At 34.6% G+C, this 19,161-nt stretch overlaps 1 protein-coding gene across 1 annotated transcript in view; it reads left to right on the top strand.

The window, feature by feature from the left end:
• The window catches only part of LOC135205530 (discoidin domain-containing receptor 2-like), a 580,705-nt gene that overhangs the window by 309,202 nt on the left and 252,342 nt on the right, over nt 1-19,161 (top strand).

Below are 19,161 nucleotides of genomic sequence, written 5' to 3'. Positions count from 1 at the left end.
ATCCTGATATGAATCAGATACTTACACACACACACACACACACACACACACACACTCTCACTCTCTCACACACACACACACACACACACAAATACAAAATCTTATTTTCATTTGGCGAATATTTTGTTATCCGAAAAAGCAAACAACATAAACTTGCAACAAACCTCAGGGATCTGGTGTCAGTGACACCGAGTCCATGTTAGGCCGAGAGGAGACCAGAGTGATATGGTGGGTGGTTCCTTACAGCCAAAATTGGAGGTTGCCCAAAAAAAGATATTTTCAGCTATAAAAAAAAATGTATTCGTTGCTAAGGTGGACACCATCCAAGGAAAATTGTAATTTATAACAAAGTTCCTTACCAAACTTGTTATTACTTAAAGAAGAAAGAATGCGCGTCGTAAATTTTCTAATTAGGGTTGGAAAAGAACGTTAAACGTAATTAATGGTCATTTTCCTTCATAGCTAACGAGGTGACTGGCTGAAAGATGAGAATTTTACTTATCTTTATTTGTATTTACGTAAGTCAAAATTTTAGTTAAAAGTGATAGATGCCAACTTGATTATAAGTTTTGACGCTACCTATGTAAAAATGGCCTTTACTGTGTGTTTACTCCACTTACTTTTTTTTCTGGTAAACTGAATTTTGGATTTGTTAGATGCAGTGTGTTATAGGCCTCCTTTAGTTATTAGATATGTGTATAATTGTTTTTTTAAAAAAAATCTTCAGTATGATACTATATTTGTGTCTTATACTAATAGATATATTATATATTAATAATATATATATATATACTTATTTTAGATATATTATTATACATTTATACGTATGTTTGCTTATATGTATGTATGTGTATATATATATATATATATATATATATATATATATAATATAAATATACATATATATATATATATATATATATATATATATATATATATAAAATATATATGATATACCATTAGTATTTTAATCCTCAGCCTACATATTTTGTCCGTGATTTGTGAAATTTTGAAATCATAGTAACATATCTTCTGGAATCCTCAAATTAAATTCCTTCCCCCCCCCCCCCCGCCCCCCCCCCCCCCCCCATCCCCCAATTCTCTCCCCCGGTCAAAAGATCCGATAGATAAGTATGTCGAGTTGAAATAATATTTATTGCAGTTGTAGTAGTTTCCATAATCAATTTTTCCATAATAATTCGTTCGCATTTTGACAATTAAAATGAAACTGCTACTGGACTTCGCTTCTAAGCCTTAAAAATTGATGAGAAAAAAAATTGAAACAAAATGAAAAAAAAGCGGTTATTTGGATAGTCAGGGACATGAGAAATTACTCTGTTTTTAATCCTGATTTTGTGACTCGAAAAATACCGGATTGTTTTCACCGAGGGGAGGAAGATTTAGCGAATGGATCTGACAGTATGCATTGTTTGTGTATTTTTTTTGCTTTGTTTATTAATTGCTGGATGTGATTATTTATTGCATGATGCTTCGTGTAGATTAATCCGTGTCTACAGACATGATGCTTCGTGTAGATTAATACGTGTCTAATTGAAGAGTATATTTTTTTTCTGAAAGTTTGTAGTCATATATTATCAGGAAATTTAGGGAAAAAATACTTTTTTTATTTTTTAAAAAGTTTGTAGTCGTCTACTATCCGAAAATTTAGGAGAAAATACTGTTTTTTATTTTTTTCTGAAAGTTTTTAGTCATATCAGAAAATTTAGGGAAAAATACTATTTTATATTTTTTTTCTAAAAGTTTGTAGTCATATTATCCGAAAATTTAGGGAAAAATACTGTTTTTAATTTTTTTTTAAAGTTGTAGTCATATATTTTCAGATAATTTAGGTAAAATACTGTATTTAATTTTTTTTTTCTGAAAGTTCGTAGTCATATATTATCCGAAAATATAGGGAAAAATAGATTTTAATTTTTTTTTGGAAGTTTGTAGTCATATATTATCCGAAAATTTAGGGAAAAATACTGTTTTTAATTTGTGTGTTTTTTATTTTATTTTATTTTTTTAAAAGTTTGTAGTCATATATTATCCGAAGATTTAGGGAAAAAATACTTTTTAATTCAATCGGTATCCATGAAATACTAAGCGGAAATTTGAATCCTTGTCAGTCAAAAAATAATTTATACCTTCCCAATGAGTCCTCTTTGCATTCGTATAGCAATGGCATTTGCAAGCAGTTTGCCCATTCCTCTTGAAATATTTTCTCATATTAAGTACCAAGTCAGTAATGGCATTATCAAGTCAGTGATTATGTATTATAATAACACGTATTATAATAACATGTTCTTCAATTTTCTTTTATCGTTTGTATTTAATTTATATAGTATTGTTTATTACATACAGGACAAAGGCACGGGCACAATCATTCCTATGCCATGTGCATGATAAAATGGAACAAGAAATGTACAAGGGAGGAAATAGGACGTGATAAAAGGTAAAATTTTAATAGCCAAAGGAAGTAGAAGAAAGATGTGTTTAAATATCTCTTGGAGAATGCATTACTCTTTATTATTTATTATTCGTATGAGCCGATACGTAATAAATTATTTTTTTAAGTATTCTATCGTGTTTATTTACTTATTGCCGAAAATACTGAGTTGTTTATTCATCAAAGGAGCTGGATGCGTGATTTTGTTGGGTGCCTATTTGAAATTGTTAACCGGTGGAAAGAAGATATCTAATTTTATTAAACTCTCAACTCTCTCTCTCTCTCTCTCTCTCTCTCTCTCTCTCTCTCTCTCTCTCTCTCTCTCTCTCTCTCTCTCTTATTTTTCTGTAATACGGAGGTTAGGCGTTAAAACTTCTACCACTTCTTCAAACCCACTTATCTCTATCTATCTATCTATCTATCTATATATATAGATAGATAGATAGAGATAGATAGATAGATACATGAATAGATAGAGAGAATATATATGTATCTCTCTCTCTCTCTCTCTCTCTCTCTCTCTCTCTCTCTCTCTCTCTCTCTCAAAATTATTTATTTCATACAGAATTTCAAAACGGCATTCTCCCTCATCTAATCTAAACTCCCATTGATACAGCATATAAATAAATAAAAAACACACACAATACACTCCTGTTGATAGAAATCCGATTGAACATTGCAAAACGGTAATGTCATAAATCATTCTGTTCTGTAATTGAAAATTTATAAAAATGGTCGAAATGATTGTCCCCCAAAATTGAGAGAGTGAGAGCGCAAAATGGCTGGCGAATATCCGTGAAATTTGGCTGCTCGCGTTTTCATGCGGAAGTTGTTGGTTTCGGCAAATAATCAGTTGTTTATTGTGTGGGATGGGACAGTAATGTTTTTATTTACGTTCTGCATATTACTATTATTTTTATCATTATATTACGAGTTTCGTGGGCAACGCTACGCACTGAAACCTTGGGTGCTATCTCGCCTACCCTGCCCATCCCCAACCGGGTCGGACAAATAGGTTTGCCCGAGGAGGGTGGATGTTTCCCCTACCCTCCCATTCCCCTACTTAATACACCCCACTTGGGGCGGACAAACTGGTTTGCAGGGGTGGTTGCCTGTGTCATTCTCCCCCACTGTCAACCGGGGGAGGACAAACAAGATCTACTACTCGGATTTTATTTTTTATTATTATTATTATTATTATTATTATTATTAGTAAGGTAGAAGACCCTCTTTCAAGCATGTTCTATTGAAGGAGATTGCTGCTTCAGCTGCATTAATTTTATGGAAGTTCCTTTCTATTCTTCTGATTACAGTTTTTTCAATATTATTTAGGTTGGCGAGTAACGCTCCTGTTGGATATATATGCAAAGATCAATGAATTTTATGAAATTTATATATTGAAATTTGGTATACAAAGACCGTAATTTTATGCCGAAGTTTCTTCTAGATTCGACCAGATATTTGCGAGGCTGTGGCTTTGAGTAGACTGATGATATTTTCGGGGCTTGCATGAACTTATACGCACATTCAGGTGCACTTAAGCCAATAATTCTTGAGTAATATTGACTCGTATGTGAAGATCTTTTTAGTAAATCAATGAAATCACCTAGGTTTAAATTCATGACTTTACCATTCTATCTCTTTTGTGTTTTTCTTTCATTTCTGCCCTCCAACTTTTATCAATGATTTCTTCCTTGTCTACATCTCTTCGTGTTCTCTTTTAGAGTATATAATCAGAAAAATACATTTATGAGCGCAACATACATAAATACGTATACATGTTTATGCAGTTTTAAGTAACATAATTTTCCATCTAACATCTAACACAATATTCAGTGAACGTTTCACAAACTTTAAATGTATTTTTACACGAAAATTTAGCAAATGTTTTTACGCTAAATCTTTCCCAAACTATACGCGAGAATTGAGGAAATCTCTCTTTCCTCACATTAAAGAAAGAAAGATATAGTTTCTCGGAGTATTTTGATCCCAGCGGAGGTCTTTCGTGACCGCACACTTTATTTCCGAGTTGAGTAATGGATTTTTTGCGTGGACAGTAAAAGAAAATTTATCACCCTGGATGCCTTTTCCCTGGCGGGAGCATGGGGTAGGGGTTGATTATAATTATATATATTCTATATATTATATATATAAATATAATTAGATATATATATATATATATTCTACTATATATATAATATAAATATTCACCTTCCATGTATGTGGAAGCCAGGGTAAAATAAAGTCTTATAAGGACTCTCTCTCTCTCTCTCTCTCTCTCTCTCTCTCTCTCTCTCTCTCTCTCTCTCTCTCTCTCTCTGTGCTTTGAGAAACTGATCAATGAAAAATGTAATGTTATGCTTTAACATAGAGTCTTTCAAAACTTACTAAAGTTTGTGCTTTGAATAATCACTCCCTTGATATTTAATATAATAATTATATATATTTATATATTGATATATAAAATATATATAATATAGTATATATATAATATATATTAATGAATAATATATATAATATACGGATTATATATATACACACACATAGAGAGAGATAGCACCAGATTTTAAATTAAATTAATGATACACAGTCCAGTATATGTATCTTTTTGAAAGTAAATGTGTGTACATAATTTTGGAAATGTATTTTGCAGCAAATGGAATATACCATTGCAACAGCTTTGATTTCTCTGTGTTTTTAATCTGACGTTAATCTATAATTTCCGTTACATTTATGCGTTATTTATATGGAATTATGTTATAAAGTGATTTTATGGCACGTAAAACTCTATTGTGGACTTCTTTTATTATTATTTTCGGCCTTCATATATAAACTATATAACAATCTTCCTATCTTGTGATTTCATAGGTAGCATTTAGACACTCATACTGTTATCTCTCTCTCTCTCTCTCTCTCTCTCTCTCTCTCTCGCTCTCCTCTCCTCTCTCTCTATATCTATATATATATATATATATAATATATGTGTGTGTGTGTGTGTGTGGTGTGTATGTATGTGTTTATAAGATTTGTGTTAGCGAGTGCATGTGTATGTCTGTGTGTTTTTATCATTGTGGTTTTACTGTCATCAAACACAATGTAAATGCAAAGTTTTTAAAGCCAAGAAACTATGACTTATGTTGTCCTCCTCTTTTCATTTTAATTCTTTTTCCAATTTTGAGGAGAGAATTTTTTGTGGCCTGGCCACTACAGCCAGCCATTCGCTGGGTCGCTTCAAAGACATTCTTTATTTATAATATCAAATCTCCTTTTTTTATTATTATTGAAAACGCAATAAGCTTGTTGAACAGTTTACATTTTTTTCTATATTTTGTTTTTTTGGCGAAAGTTATATAATATAGTACTTAGAATCGGCGTTAAATAAATTAAAAAATAAAAGTTGCGAACTAATATGACTGTGATATAAGTTTTGATCACATTATAATTGATTTTACTTTCTCATTTTTCTTATTTTACAGGTAAACAATATAACTTTCACTTATGTCTTGTTATGTCCTGCGGCTGACAAAAGTTTAAATACCTGTAAAGCATAGTTTAAATAGATATATTATTGTTATCAGATGTATATTTATATAGTAAACCTCTGCGTCGACATTAAACCAGTGTAAGTAAATATTGACTTTCGTATTTCTGTTTTATGGGAAACTTCAATTGTATTTTGTGTGATAGGCGACTAAATGTCTATAAAAACCCAGATCCAGATTCCACCTAAATATTCATCAGTGTTCGGGAATGCAAACATATCTGGAACGCGTTCCTACCTTACCTCAAAATAGGGAATAAAATCCTACCGCCTCTCCCTTTTTCCCCCGTGTTATCTGAAATTGAACAGAGGTAGGATTACAAGTAGGGCAGGGATATCGGCCAATTTTTGGGGGGGATGTTTTTCCCCTAACTTTTCTATTTTCTTTCCCGTTTTTTTTTTTTTATTTTTTTTATTTTAGGGGAAAACGAATAGGGAGAATTGGGAAATTACTGGATGCTCTCCTCTGAGTCCCTGCCATTGCAATGGTTTGGAACATAGTTTTTTTTTTTTTCTTTTTTTTTCTTTTAGGGGAGTAGGTGGGTGGGCGGGATAGTGGGCGGCCGTGGGTGGATGGGATGGGGATGTGGGCGGAGTGCGAGTCTGGGGGAGAGAAGAACAAAGCTAGGGAATTACGTTGTCATCGAATGCTGTCAGTGTTAGTGTGGGGACAAGGCTTAAAATGGCGTTGTTATTTCGTTGTAGCTCATGTTTATATATATATATCATATATATATATATATATATATATATATATATATATATATATATTATATATATATATTATATATATATATTATATATATATATATCTATATATATATATATATATATATATATATATATAACAAGTGTGTACATGCCTTTCCCATAAAATGCCTATAGATAAATGTGAGTTTATAAAACAGTTCGAAAATAGAATATTAGTGAAGTTTCCGTTACCCAGAATGAAGGGAGAGGAGAAGGGAGATAATGTATAGGTTATGGTGCTTGAAGGCGTTCAACAGAATACTTTTAAATATCTTCAAGTTACTTAACTGGAATTTCTAAGCTTCTGTTTATGACTGCCTTGTCTGTTGAGGTGTCACAGACTTTTGTTTAATTCTCAAAAAGATATTTTACTGAGTAAACGGAGTTCTTAAAAAGAAAGTTTGCAGAGTAGACGGAATTCTCAAAAAGAAAGTTTTCAGAGTAGACGGAATTCTCAAATAGAAAGTTTACATAGTTGACGGAGTTCTCTAAAAGAAAGTTTGCAGAGTAGACGGAATTTTCAAAAAGAAAGTTTGTAGAGTAGACGGAATTCTCAAAAAGAAAGGTTACGAGTTGACAGAATTTGAAAAGAAAGGTTACAGAGTGAACATTAATTTTCAGAAAGAAGGTTACAGAGTAGACAGAATTGTCAAAAAGAAAGGTTACAGAGTAGACAGAATTGTCAAAAAGAAAGGTTACAGAGTAGACAGAATTGTCGAAAAGAAAGGTTACATAGTAAACCGAAATCTATAAAAAAGGTTATATAGTAGACAAAATTCTCGAAAAAAAAGGTTACAAATTAGACGGAAATATCAGAAAAGATAGGTTACAAAGTTGACGGAATTCTGCAAAAGAATAGTTAAAGATTAGACGGAATTTAGGAAAAGAACAGTTACAGAGTAGTCAGAATTCTCAAAAAAAAAAAAAAAAAAAAAAAAAAAAAAAAAAAAAAAAAAAAAAAAAACTTTCAGAGAAGGCGGAATTCTCAAAAAGAATGGTTACAGAGAAGACAGTATTCTGCAAAAGAACGGTTGCAGAGTAGACAGAATTCTTGAAAAGAAAGGTTACAGAGTAGACGTTAGTTTTCAGAAATGAAAGGTCACAGAGTAGATGGAATTTTCGAAAAGAAAGGGTATAGTGTAGACGGAATTCTGAAAAAGAAAGGATTCAGAGTAACCAGAATTCTCAGAGAAATGTTACAGAGTAGAAAGAATTCAGAAAAAGAAAGGTTGCAGAGTAGACAAAATTCTGAAAAAGAAAGCTTACAGAGTAGCCAGAACTCGGAGAAATGTTACAGAGTAGACATAATTCTGTAAAAGAAAGGTTGCAGAGTCGTCAAAATTCTGAAAAAGAAATGTTGCCAAGTAGACGGAATTTTCAAAAAGAAAGGCTACAGAGTAGATGGAATTCTGAAAAAGAACCGTTTCAGAGTAGACTGAATTCTCAAAATAAGTTTACAGAGTAAAAGCATTCTGAAAAACAAAGGTTACAGAGTAGACGGAAATCTGAAAAAGGAAGGTTACAGAGTAGACTAAATTCTGAAAAAACAGGACACAGAGTAGACAGAATTCTGAAAAAGGAAGGATGAAGAGTAGATGGAATTCTGAAATAGAAAGGTTACAGAATTCTGGTAAAGAAAGGTGACATAGAAGACGGAATTTAGAAAAAGAAAGGTTACAGAGTAGAAGGAATTCTGAAAAAGATAGGTTACACAGTAGACGGAATTCAGAAAAAGAAAGTTTGCAGAGTAGACAGAACTCAGAAAAAAGGGAGGTTACAGAGTAGATGGAAGTCTGAAAAAGAAAGGTTGCAGAATAGACGGAATTCAGGAAAGGAAAGTTACAGAGTACACGGAATTCTCAGAAAAGATCACAGAGTAGACGGGAGTCAGACACTGAAGAGCATTACGGTGCGGCTCAGGGCGCCTTGGGTCCGTGGAGTTTTCTGTTCTTCACGCTTTTTCTACATTTATTTTTATTATATATGTTTTTCGCCAAACGTTACATTTTAATTTTTCTTATATTTTATTCATGATATCTCTTGCAGACGTTTTATTGCTGTATATTATGCCGGTTTTTATTTGTTCTATTTTATACTTTTTTTCATTCTCTTCATATATTTTTGTATTTAATTGTTGTTATTAAATTACGTTCTCTTCCTTTTCTCTCTACGTTTTGTTTTGATATTTCATTTTATTTAATAACGTGCATTCATTTATAGGAGGAAGCGCCCTGTCATAAGGATGATTATTTATTTTGTTTTATATATATATACATACACACACACACACACACACACACACATATATATATATATATATATATATATATATATATATACATACATACATACATACATATTACATACATATATATATATATTTTTTCTTTTTTTTTTCTTTTCGTTCTTTTTTTTTCTTGAGGGATCTAGGCTTTTTATTGTGATGTCTTTTCATTAATAGCTGCCTTCTGAGGGGCTTAAGGTGTCACACAGCCCGTATCGTTTAATGGCGTAAACAGTCATATAAGCAAGAGAGAGAGAGAGAGAGAGAGATTTGGGATGGAGGCACAATAATTCATAGTGTATTCAGTGTATTCATGTCTGCTGCATTTTAAAATGTTGTGAATACAATAAATTTGCTTGTTGTCATTATTAGAGAGAGGAGAGAGAGAGAGAGAGAGAGAGAGAGAGAGAGAGGAGAGAGAGAGGAGAGAGAAGCCATTCATAAGTAAGTTTACCAGTTATATAAAGATTTTCATATAGGACGATTTCCATTTCTAGGCAGATTTGATTCAGTAGTCATAACTATGGTTTTGAAACAACGCCAGTTGATCTTGCTTCTGTTGCATTAATTCTCTTCGGGTAAGGGAAGGCGACGATCTTTGGCAGCAAGATGACAAAATTAGGTGCCTTCATTTTTATGGTGCCGTAACTGGCCGCTTTGGGTGAAACTTTGGTAGCAAGTTGTATAAGATGATGCCAGAAAATGTACCCCGTTGACAGCACCTCGAGAGAGCTTATGCATACTATATATATATATATATATATATATATATAGTATATATATATATATATATATAAATATATATATATATATATACGTATATATATATATATATATATTATATATATATATATATATATATATATATATATATATATATATATATAGTATATGTATAACTGAATCACGAAAGTTTGGAACGTGATAAATGCATAAATAAAGGTATAAGCTGCGAAGGAAAGATAAACAACGCAGTTTCTGCAAGATCTTTCGACTCATCGTCCTATACTAAGCAGACAAACTGACATTCATTAGAAACTGAGAGTACAAGGAAGGGTCGTATAAGTGACAGATAGGGATTATAAGGAGATTAGTACCTAGAATCCAACACACCTAGAGAATGAGTAACCTTTCCAAACAAACATAAACATGGATACAATTTAAGAACAAAAAGAGCAGTTGGACTTAATCTTCTTGTTCTTAAATTGTACCCATATTTATGCTTATTTGGAAAGGATACTCATTCTCCAGGTGTGTGGATTCTAGGTACTAATCTCCTTATAATCCCTATCTGTCACTTATACGACCCTTCCTTGTACTCTGTTTCTCATGTATGTCAGTTTGTCTGCTAAGTAAAGGACGTTGAGTCGAAAGATCTTGCAAAAACTCCGTTGTTTATCTTTCCTTCGTGGCTTATACCTTTATATATATATATCTATATATATATTATAATATATATATATATATATATTATCTATTTATTTATTTATTTATTTTATATATAATATCTATTGGGAATATCAAAATATACATATATTTATTTAGATAATATATACGGAATATCAAATATGTATACATATATACTATCTATGCGTCTGTGTGTTTTCTTATGTACTTAGTCTTATTTGTGCATGACTTAGTTTGTATATATATATATATATATATATATATATATATATATATATATATATATATTTTGTATATAAATATATATATATATATATATATATGGAATATTTAATATGCATATATATACTATATAAGCATATGTGTAGTCCTAGGCCTTGTATAACGAGGCACACTGTGAGGTTATTAAGACCTGCGATGTTATATGCAAGTATCGTGTTGTATGCTTCCCATCCTCGTCGGAGATTGCGACGATAATTTATAAGTCAGTATCTTCTTTGGGTATAAAGGCGGAGATGTTTCAAACTCATGATGATAACATTAACAATATATTTCCGAAACTACTACTCTTGAGTAGAGGCAAGAAGGTGGTTAAGAGAACTTGATTCTAGGATGGGAAGTAGAGCTCTGAGTTACAATGCATTGACAAAATCATAGGAGAGCAAAGCTTAGCTCAGCATACTAACATACAGATAGACGAACATGTGAGAGGAAGTCACGTAGGCGTCTGTGGGTTATAGGTCAATAGGTTTTCAGGCAAAAGCACTGTGACCTGTTTGACACAGCAATGGATTTGATTATCACAGGCAAATGCAAACCAGGGCATCGCTGATACAACACGCCAAGGCCTAGCTTGCATTCTGTTTATCAATCTTTATGACACTCCTTGCTATCTCAACAGTGACCTCTTGGGTCATTGGCTTATTTATATATGAAATATATATATTTTTAAATGTAACCCTTACATATGTGTTTTCTTATGTGCTTATGTACTTATTTATTTATGAATTAGTTTGCTTTTACAACCTATCATCTTTCAGGCGATGAAATACCACACTATTCATTGTCACTTTATCCTCTTTAAATATAAGAATTGCCAGAACTCAGCTGGAATCAGGCACATAAGTTTTGTTCATTCGTATATTCGAGTAATTTTTGGTGATTCCTATATTCAAGTAATTCTCACCTCAACACAAGATTCCCAAACAGATTCCGCTGCTCCTTCCTCCTACACCAGGTTTGACTTGCCCTCCCCAGCACTACCCATACCCCTATTTCTCCCCTCCCCTCCCCCTTCCCGCTTCCCTTTTCCAGACCGTCCAGCAACACCATCTCATGCTTCCATCAGAGCGAAAAGCGAAATCCCCTGGTCTTAGTTGTGACAGCTTCCAGGTCGGAGCAGGGGCACGCGCTAGGCGTTCCCTGATCCCTTTCCCCGCCTGGAAGGAGAGAGAGAGAGAGAGAGAGAGACGGACGGACGGAAGGACGTACTTCCCAGCCAGACTTGAGCTGGCCTTCCAGCCACCAGTAGGCAGTTCTTTCCAGGCACACTTAGGCGACCTTTCCTCCCTACCCCTACCCCCGTACCATGTCCATCCCAAAACACTAGTGGGCTTCCCTTCCCCTCCATCCCCCGTTTCCCTCTCCCCTACCCCTAACAGCCCTCCATGGCGAGGCAATAGCATCCGAGAACCGTAGTTGCAATGTTGTTTGCGGGGCTTGGCGAGATTATGTGGCGTAATTGAATTATATGAGGTTACACTACGTTGGGTGCTGGGTTTGCTGCTGCGAAGGTGCAAGGGCGGGCTCCCTTTTTGGGAAGGGCTTCTCCTGCAGAGAGAGAGAGAGAGAGAGAGAGAGAGAGGAGGTCGAACATGTGGGTTCTGTGGTCCAGATTTTCCCTTTGTTGTGAGGTTGGGTCTTTGTCTAGGCAGTAACGTAATGGAGGTTCTTTTCTTTTTTCTCCATAGCTGCATCAACTCTTTTCTTGAAAACTGTTTGGAAGGTCGTTGATACTTTCGTTTTCTGTAGTTATTAATTCCAGATCATTTGGTTCTTGAATGTTTTTTTATTTTCATATTGTCATCTTTGCCACACACACAAACGCGCACACGACACACACACACACACACATATATATATATAGATATAGATATATATATATATATATAATATATATATATATATATATATAGCTAGATATATATAGATATATATATTGAAACCAAAAATTATTTTTCACAACAAAGACTGAAGCAGAAATAATGGTAAATTAAGTAAACTATTTTATACTAATTAAGCACCGAGCACATAAGAAAAGACGCACTTAAGAGGACAAAAACAGATGATATATATATATAATATATAATATATATAATATAGTATATAGTATAATTTGTGTGTGTGTTTTTTTTTATTTTCCATTATTGCGTTTTTCTATACAGACACCATTATTACTTCTTCAGTGTTTACTGTGTTAAAATATTTTTTTATTTGGCCCAATGTCTCAATGTGTGTGAAAAAAAACTTACAACTCGCAAATACTTCACAGAGCAAACTGCGTGATCCAAATTAAAACGTGTTTATGTATTATTTTTATTTTCTTCAAAGCTTTCACGACTTGCGTCAACTGCGTTATATGACCCGCTTCGGATCGTGAAAACGTAGGTTCTGATGATTCCTACCAAGTCATGTCGTATACGTATACTATCCCATTCAACAGCCCATCTACCACTAAATACCCTTCTCCTCCCCCCTCCCCCTATACCTTCCCCATACCCTTGGCCCCTCACAAGAGACAGTCCAAGCCAGACATGACTTATATGCCATGTCATTCAATTCCCCTTTTTCTAATTACCACCCACCCCCTTTTCCCCTCATCCCCCCTTCCCCTCCTCTTCCCCCACCATATAATCCACCTTTTACTAATATCACCCGCCCCCGGCCCCTGCCTTTCCCCTCACCCCTACCCCCTCTCCTCCCCACCCCCTCCCCAAATAGACTTTTCAAAATCCCCCAAAACAAAATCATAGCGTCATGACGTATATATTATCCCATTTAATCCCCCTTTTAGCACTACCACCAATTCTTCCTCCTCCCCCACCCATCCTCGCCATCCCCCCTCCTTCTCCCTACTTCCCCCTCCCTTCCCGAAAGAGGCCATCCAAGCAGTCATGGCTGTCAGTATTTGCTTGCTGGAAAGTTATCTCATCAGGCTCTGTTTTCCCGTCGAAGTCTGTTTGTTTTCGAATGGAATTCTGCAATAGCGAAGTTTTAACCTTCGTTTGTTTCTTGTTTTATTTGTTTATCGGACGGGTTCGGTACGCGTTTCGTTGTCGGTTTGACGGCCTCAGGAGGTCATGAAATATGTGGATGTTTAGGCTAACGGTCGCACGCATGGCGCTGTGTTTGTTATTATTTATTTGTCTCACATCGAATAAATATTTACTGCGCGCTTCTCATGTTTACTTCGAAGAGAGAAAAAACAACCCAAAGAAGAAGAAATTAAGGAAGGAAAGAAGAAGAGAAGAAGAAAAGAAGAAGAAAGAAGAAGAAGACCGCAAAAAAGAAAGAACCTAGAAAACACATTTTGCTAAAACCGGAAAGAAAAAACCCATTCAACAAAAAGAGAAATTAGAAAAGAAAGAGAAGAATAAGAGAAGAAAGAAGATAAAGAAACACGCAAAGAAAAGAGAGTAAAGAAGAAGAAAAAAGAAAAACCATGTCAAAGGAAATGAAAGAGAGGAACCCGCAGAAGAAAGAAGAAGAAGAAACCTTCCTTCATTGAACAAGGAACTCTTCGAATGGCTACTCCATGGGTATAGAATATGAGACCGGGTTAAAGTTACGATAAGTATATATATATATGTATATATATATATATACTATATATATATATATATATATATATATATATATATATTCGTGAGTGTGTATCTGTATGCGTTATATATATATATATCTATATATATATATATATATATATAGCTATATATATCTATATATATACATATATATATATATATATATATATATCTATATATATATATATAATATATATATATATATATAATGTATATATATGTCGTATATATGTCCGATATAGGCTATTTGTGTATGTTTGTGTGTGTGGAGAGAGAGAGAGAGAGAGAGAGAGAGAGAGAGAATTTGTTTTCCTCTCTTCCCTTTCCTGTATATTGCTTTTTGGCCCTTCCCCTCTCAGTCATTAATACATACCCCTCTCTCTCTCTCTCTCTCTCTCTCTCTCTCTCCTCTCTCTCTCTCTCTCTCTGGTGATTCTCAAGCCGAAAGTGAGAGTAAGAATGGGCACGTTCATTAAAATCTAAAATCCCTCTGTTAACCTCAGCAGTGAATTATGTACTGAGTTGTCAGTCGACTCTTGAGGGGCGCAGTTACTGAATGAGAGAAAAGAGAACAGCCATGAATTGTAAGCTTTTGTTATCTCCTCAAACGTATGCCATCAAAACCGGGTGCTCCATGAGACAGTCATTATCCCACCGGGATGAAATCATTCATAAGATTCTCTCTCTCTCTCTCTCTCTCTCTCTCTCTCTCTCTCTCTCTCTCTCTCTCTCATGTAAGTGGAGGTGTAACGTACTTTGTAATTTACTAATTAACCGCAATGATACTGGCCTTCCTTAAGTATATAAATTCTATTATTTAACTGTTGAAACGACTACGTCTAGAACAGCAAGGAAATTGAATCCATAGAATACCCCTCGACCCCCTCCCCTATCCCATATCCCCTTCTGTACACATGGACCACCATTTATTTCGTGTGTTCAATTTCCCCTGAATCATCACCGATCATTTCCAGTTATTTTTTTTTTATCATGTGCGGAATCATCGAACTTGTAATTTCTCTCTCTCTCTCTCTCTCTCTCTCTCTCTCTCTCTCTCTCTGTCTCTCTCTCAGATGACTGGCATTCACTAGCATCTTCGGTTCTTCCTCTAGATCAGCCTTGCAATATTTGTTTTGTAATATCTCTCCAGTATATTCCATTTTATTGCTGCACTCCCCTCGTCAGCCAGTGAAACATTGCGTCTCTCTCTCTCTCTCTCTCTCTCTCTCTCTCTCTCCAAACAGATCGAACTCCTTCTCCAGTTTCAGTTTTATCTATATTTTTCTCTATCGTTCTTGCTTGCAATATCGTTGTTCTCTTCCTACTATCTCTTTCTATGTACGTTCTCTCTCATGTTTCCAATTCCTCTTCTCTGTTGGCTCTGCGTCTTTCCATCATTTTTATCCTTTAGACTTTCATCCGTTATTCTTTTTCCTTTCCCTATCCCGTATTACTTTTTCTTTATCTCGTTTCCACTGTCTTCATTGATCGGCTGTTTTCCTTAATCTTCCCCCTTTTCTTGAATCATTCTCCTACCCCCAAGTCGTTTATTTCTTTTCTCTCTTCTCCTATCCTTTATTCATATTCTTTTCATTTTCGTTAATGATCTTTTTTGTGTAGTTTCCTCTGGTCTCTTTCGTCTTTCTTAGAATAATCTTAATGACCTTCATTGTATTATTTCCCATATCTTCTTCTCTCTTTCCGCACTCTTTCCTTTCTTCTAGCTTTTTTCCTCATAGCAGTCTTCCCGCCTTTTCTCCCTTCCTCTTTTACGGCTCGTTCTCTTCCTCATTCCCCCGTTTCTTCGTCGTCTATCTCTCATCTGCCATTTTTACTATCTTCGCTCCCCCATCCCGCTTCTTCTTCTCCACCATCTCCTTTCCCAGGACATCTTTTGTAATGGTATTCATGAATGGAGCTTCTTTGCATCCCCCCCACCCCCATTCCTTCTTCCTGGTCTTCATGTGGTCTTACCCCCACCCCACCCCACCCACCCCACCCCATACTCCTTCCCTCTTCCTAATCCTTCCCCTTACTTCTGTTGTTCTCGAGTCCTGTTTCCCTCTTCTGATGCCTCGTTCTCTTTCCCTCCGAATCCCCCCCCCCCCCCCCCCTCCACCATCCATCCTCCCTCGAGCCACCTTTATAATGGTATTCATGAATGGAATTAGACGTATCCCTCCATCTGTCGCTCAAGTCACCCTTTCTCCTCCTCCTCCTCCTCCTCCCTCTTGGACTGGGTCTGTAGGTGAATTCAATTCGTACCAGCACCAGATCGGATACGTGTGCATATGCCTGTTATTTGGCGCGGAAGAGGGCGCGTTCTATTGGGGACGATCCCCGTGAGCGTAACCGAACGGTGAACGTGAGAGGTTGTTTTCGATTCTCTTTGTTTTCACAAATAGCGTCGCGTTTTCTAAGGTCAGCGACGCCGTTAGTGAATGCATAAAATAAAGGGATTATGGTCGTTTTCGTCGGGATTAGTGGTTCTCTCTATATCGAATTGGAGTTGCTAAAATGTATACAGATTAAACGCTTTTGAAAAATCGTGAATTGAGAAGTTTTTGTTTTTATGTTTGGTACGTAAAATTAAGCTTGCCCCCTCTCTCTCTCTCTCTCTCTCTCTCTCTCTCTCTCTCTCTCTCTCTCTCTATATAATATATATATATATATATATTATAGTATATATTATATATAATATATATATATATATATATATATATATATATTAGATATATATATATATATATATATAGTATATATGATATATATCTGTATATATGATATTATATATATAGATATTATATATATATATAATATATATATATATATATATATATATATATATATCTATACATAAACACACTTGAAAACGCATTCACAAACCTATGAGCCCACATTTACGTACGCGCCTGCGTGCCTATGCATCATTACGTGCCTAATTAAACGCACGCCTTCCGTACAAACCCTTGAAGAAAGAGAACACTTCGTCCTTATTCTCACAACCCCCTCTATCGTATCATCTTGCATAGCGCCGACATCGATTCCATCTGGGAAAAATGAGCAAGTCAGATTGGCTTCCCCTTATTAATCTGGACGAAGAAATAAAGAAAAACGTCCGATAAATAAGAAAAATCGTCGATCGGGCGAGATATGGAAATTTCGAACGTTGGGATAGCAAGTGTCTTATGGAGACATATTAAATATGCAAATGAGTTTTTTTTCCTTTCCGATGATGAAGATGGGGTCTCTCTCTCTCTCTCTCTCTCTCTCTCTCTCTCTCTCTCTCTCGTTTGTTAAGTTAAACGTTTTTTATGGGGGAATACATTTCTTTTGCTTAATTTCTCAGTCGGGGTTCAAGTGATATGATGGTCTATTACAGATGGAAGTACTAGATTTTTTTCTTAACAAGAAATTGCTTCTATATGTTTATATTAATGAATCCGAGTATTGAACGTAATTTTTAAAGATCAAATCATGGTGCAGTTCAGGAAATCGAATTTTGTGTTTGAGAGAGAGAAGAGAGAGAGAGAGAGAGAGAGAGAGAGAGAGAGAGAGAGAGAGAGAGAGTCTTTACTTGAATGCGTATCTCGTCAAAACTTTTATATGCAAACAAGTATACATAGATGCAGAGACGGAGAAACTAATTGTTTGTCTATTTTCTTAAATCACATTATTTTTGCTTGTATATTTTAACATATGAAGGGTTTATTACAAATCCTTATGAACTTTAGGATTCAAAACGATAAACAGACATTAACTAATCATAATTCATAGATTGATGATATCAGAGAAATGTATTATTCTTTATCCAAGTATGATTGAAACTGTGTCTTGGACAGATATTATAAAGTAGTTTTAACGAATCTTAGACTCGAGGTAGTGAGTCTCAGATATTTGCCTCAAAGAACATTGGTGAAAATTTAGGATCGTCCAGAAGAAGTTGGACAGCCAAATACGGGGTTGTCTATTACGCATTTTTATAGTATATATATATATATATATATATATATATATAATATAATAGATATATAGTAATTATATCTATATATATATATAGTAATATATTATATATATATATGTGTGTGTGTGTGTGTGTGTGTGTGTGTGTGTGTGTGTGTGTGTGTACGCGCGCTCGCGTTTGCCGTTGAGCTATAGTTTATCATTTTTACCGCGTGAAAATCTTCAGGTCACGGTTTTCTTAGAGCAAAACTGTCACTAATATTTTCACAAACTTTCACATTTCCAAAGACGACATAAAAACAATATTTTCCAACACTCTCACAAATATATTCAGTTCTATTTTAACAGAAATCCTCAGACTGCATAGACTTGAAATCGTTAAATTGACGAAAGTAAATTGCGCAGTTACGTTTAAACAATTTACGAAAAAAAAAATATATTTCCCAACATTTTACTCTGATTTTAAAGTTAATATGGCCTCGTAGACTCTGGGTTTAATAAGAGTAAGAGCACTTGGTATTTGCTTCGGGAACATTAATTAGACGGAGCCATTAAGCAGAATGGTTTAAAGTGGTGAATAGCGAGAGAGAGAGAGAGAGAGAGAGAGAGAGAGAGAGAGAGAGAGTGTGTGTTACTGTGAATGTGATAAAGCTTCTGTTCTAGGTTTCAGTTAATTATAAACGTTATATATGTGTGTATATATATATATATATATATATATATATATATATATATATATATATATATGTATAAATACATACATACATACATGCATCCATTTATGCATGAGTGAGTGAATAAGTGAGATGGCCCCCAATGATTCAATTATATTTTTATATACACTACCTATGCATATATACGTATAAATGTATACATGCATAATGTTTGAAGATTGCCTCCCCCC

Source organism: Macrobrachium nipponense, chromosome 24 (assembly GCF_015104395.2).
Source record: "Macrobrachium nipponense isolate FS-2020 chromosome 24, ASM1510439v2, whole genome shotgun sequence".
NCBI classification, from domain to species: Eukaryota; Metazoa; Arthropoda; class Malacostraca; order Decapoda; family Palaemonidae; genus Macrobrachium; species Macrobrachium nipponense.
Note: the sequence above shows the minus strand (reverse complement) of the source record. Positions and strands in the feature narration are given on the sequence as shown.